Source organism: Nestor notabilis, unplaced genomic scaffold (assembly GCF_000696875.1).
Source record: "Nestor notabilis isolate BGI_N333 unplaced genomic scaffold, ASM69687v1 scaffold16834, whole genome shotgun sequence".
In the NCBI taxonomy this organism is placed as follows: domain Eukaryota; kingdom Metazoa; phylum Chordata; class Aves; order Psittaciformes; family Psittacidae; genus Nestor; species Nestor notabilis.
Genome location: NW_009926215.1, coordinates 86,150 through 86,376, shown reverse-complemented (window position 1 = coordinate 86,376; position 227 = coordinate 86,150).

Below are 227 nucleotides of genomic sequence, written 5' to 3'. Positions count from 1 at the left end.
TCCCCTCCCGGGGGAAAGCGGCGGTGGGTGCCCGTCCCCCGCTTGCTGCTGCGGAGCTCCCTGCCCGCTGGCGGGGTGGGCAGCCGGCAGTGCGCGACCCTGCTCTCCAGCGAGGCACGGAGCCGCACTGCTCTGTCCCCGGGGACAAATGCCAGCTGCCAGGCTCGTCTCTGGAGGCCCAAGAGCAGCGGGCGAGGCACCAGCACTGACCGCTCCTGTGCTAGCAG